Below are 4,216 nucleotides of genomic sequence, written 5' to 3'. Positions count from 1 at the left end.
TATTATCAACATAATAAAGCATATCAGGAATATAAAAAAATGGTTTGACGTAGTTTAATGACTTAAAGAAATTGCATTTTTGTTGAAATTGCATTTTACAATATCTTCATATCATCAATATAATTTAAATAATTTCGATAGATAAATTTATATTTAAACTCAAGGATGTAATGTATTTTAAATAAATAATTAGTATTTTTGTAAAATATAAAATTTTAATATAACTCATAAATGATATTATAAAAAAATTAGAATAATAATAATTAATTATTAGAATAATAATTAATATGCGTTTAACAAGTGCGTATACAGAAAATAAGTCAATGTTTAATTTTACTATTAAGTATCAATATATGAATTATATGGATTTTTACATGTGTTAATCTGTGTTAATATTAAAATATGTGAAGAGTATTTTTTTTTACTTTATATAACAATTTTAAATTTAATTTATAACAATTCTAAATTTATTGCATATCAAAAAAATGTTTTAAAAATTTAATACGTTTATCGTGCGGCACGTGCATTATCTTTTATAAGTCAGTACCATTACTTCGTTGCAATCTGTAACGATACAGAAATCGTGACTTAATAAAATGAAATACCACAAAAAAACATTACTTATAATCGATAAAATTAAAAATATTCTTCATATCTTCTATAGCATTGTCTTTTTTTAATGATTTTTGTTATTCGAAAATGATAGATGTAACTGTTAAAGAAATTACGCATAAAATAACTAAATCCATGATTATAACGAAGTTATTCCATCATATTATGTGCTAGCAAATTATTAATTACTTTATTGCAATTTTATAAAAATAAAAAAAAATGCATTTTTTAAACTTAAATATTTTAAATTCTTTTTAAATTAATTGAGAATTGTTAATTGAGAATTTTAAAATTCTAAAATTGCGATTTTTTTAATGTGTTTTTAACAATTATTTAAAAAAAGTTTTTAATTAAGTTTCTTTTATTTGTACATTTGATAGAGTAATAGAATAGGAGTAAAATAAAATCAATTTATTAATTTTTTTTTATGTTTTATTAATCTCAAGCTTGCTTTACCATGCGATTTTATTATATTTCAAGCTATGATATTTATAATAATAATATAATAATAATAATATAAGTCACGAATAATCCGAGTTATATTAATACATATAAAATTATAAATTATCTTTATTTTTATCATGTCATATCTACAAATAATATCTAATATTAAAAAATGTTATATGCTAAATTCGTGCAGTATATATATCAGTTTTCATTTCAATCTCACATCATCAGTTTTAGAAATATATATATATATAAATATAAAATTTATTATTTTATTTACATTAGAATAGAGAATAAAAAAAAACATGCGGCACAAAAATTTTATAAAACTGAGCATTATAAAACTTAGCGACTTATTATTCTTTATTGTAATTGTTGCTTTAGCTATCCGACGACTACAGAATCTGCAAAAAAGAATAAATTTAAGAGATCCAGTTCCTCCCAGATGTAAGTCATTAATATTATATTTGTATCTCTAATATATTATATAACGATATGTTAATAATCAATTTTATAAAAATCAAAATTCATTCATATTCCTTCTGTCACTTCTTATTCACTTATTCTTTTATTTGTCGATTTTGAAACACACTTTTAAATTGAAATTACGTAATATCACAAATTAAATTGACAAGCAATTTTTGATATTACTGATGCTAATAAATATTTAAAAAAAAATCGGGGTATTTTGTTTACAATGTTACATTTAGTTTATTAGCTAAATATAATCAGCAATTTATATGACAAAATTCGTTTTGACACTTACAGTTAGTATGTATTTCTTCATGGCAAATATACCACATTTATCTGTAGACGCCGTAAAGTTTTTTACAATATAAACACAATTATGCCATGCTAAGTGGATCTTTATATGTAAGATCGGGCAAAGCGCATTTAGTTACACGCAATTAGTAACTTTTCTTCGATATCTCGTGAAATTCAAATTGGAATAAAGCGTTTTAATAAAAAAAAAGATATTTTAAGATGTTTTACTCTCTATTTATTCGCGTAATGTTTTCTCTCATATTCATTGTACGTAAACTTATGGCAAACTCACATTTCTGTTTCTGAACACGCGTTATCACGATGCACATTGAATTTCCTATTTTGCTTATTGACAGAGAATTAATATTGGAGGTATATTATTACAGTTTAGATAGATCGCTGAAAGTTTTAAACGTTAATGGCATTTTCCTTTAGCGACGGAAATAACACCGACTGTTCGAACTCTTTTTATCAATTCACTTGTATAATAAACCAACGTGCAGTTCTACGGTAATTTAAAAAGAAATTTTCCTTTATGCATCATAAAATCACGGTTGGTACGCTATCATGGTTAAACCATAAATTGTGATGTATCCGTTGTGCATTGATGATAAATGATAATTATACCTTTGTAGTGATTCTGATGCTAAAATGATTCTTCATCGCGGCCCACGTATGCCATATCTATAAATGATTTTACAGAGCATTGTCGATTTCATCTAGTTGTGATTATGCGTTTCAACAAATCATCTTAAGCAACAACAATGACAATATTAGATTTATTATCGATTATTATTGAAATTGAAAAATGAAATTCAGCAAAACACAATAATTTGAAGATATATAATGAGCACACACAATGTTGGATAAACTAATGCACTAATTTATTAGCCTTATTAATTATATAAAAGAAATAAAATGTTTATAGTATTTTATAGTATTTTATATTATAAACATTTTATACACGGAAATTTGTACAGAAAAAATCGCGGAAGACACAATGTTAATATAATACAATGAAACCTTATTTTCAATTTCCTTGATGATAATAAATTTTATTAGATCGATCAATTAATTTTGCTTTGGTAGAAAAATGAATAATCAAGAATTACGTATAATTTTTCTTGATATCATAAGATAAATCATTGTTATCTTATTTAATATGATACTTTATGACAGACACAAAAAATTAAATCTTAAATCTCTTTTAAAATAATTGATAAATCTCTTTAAAATAATTGATAAATAATAATTGATCATGATAAACTAATATAAAAGTGGATTCATCTTTATCTTGCAAATAAATAATAAATCATATGAATATCTGTAAAATCTTTTATGCGTATATACAAAAAACTTTTATAGCGCAATTTATTATAAATTGTTGAATAAAAATATAAAAGTAAAAAAGTCTTTATACATTCTGAAAATATCAATCAAAATATTCAATTTTACGAATCATTTATTATTTATCAAGTAATGTGCACAAAAATACAAATATTTTTTATAACTATAAAATAATTTGTATATGTATGTGTGTATTAACTTTGAAAGGTGTATTAACTTTGCCTAAGTTATATCACATGTCTTAACAATAATATTTTATTTGAATAAAAAATGTATGACATTACAAATTGAGTTAAAAATTTTGAGAAAATTTACTTCACATCAAGTATGTTGCTTTTTTAAAAATAACTTTTTATACAAGTTTATTTATATTAAAAAAACATGTAAGAGAATTATATTAATACGATGTTGTCAGAAATTATGTACGTTTCGTGAAAGATTAATTTTCTAGGCTTCTGCGTGTGATCTTTAAATTTGCTATAAATATTCACGAATCCTACATGACGCACGCTTGTAGAACATTGAGATGTCGATGTTAGAGAGCCGCTGTCGATTTAATCCCAGTGTCCTCGTTTCACCAGAGTAATATCCTGACAACTCAGTAACTGGCATACAATTGGCATATAGCTTTACATCTCTCTCTTCCCCATAATCCTTCCTACCTCGGAATGTGTTTGTGCGCACCTACGTGTTCTTCCACACCTTTTTTTGACATTTCACACGCATCTTTATGTATCGCAAAAGATAGAACGAGAATCCACGAGAAAGTCGCAAACCTTACGAATGCAAAGACAAAATACAAATACAAATTCAAAAATAGCTACAAAACTTTCAAATGAATAAAAAAATTTAATCGAAAAAAAAATAATTAATTCGGCTATAAACACTACAAAATTTAATTCAAGGTTGACGTGAATCTAAAGCGCATATATGTGTGAGATACAATTACCTTCTTTTTCCCTACATACGTTTTTAATGGTTTTCCACTTAACTCTTTGTGCACACAAAAAATTTCTCGGTTGGAATTTCAAAATCAATAAAGATT

The sequence above is a fragment of the Atta colombica genome, unplaced genomic scaffold (assembly GCF_001594045.1).
Source record: "Atta colombica isolate Treedump-2 unplaced genomic scaffold, Acol1.0 scaffold55, whole genome shotgun sequence".
In the NCBI taxonomy this organism is placed as follows: domain Eukaryota; kingdom Metazoa; phylum Arthropoda; class Insecta; order Hymenoptera; family Formicidae; genus Atta; species Atta colombica.
Note: the sequence above shows the minus strand (reverse complement) of the source record.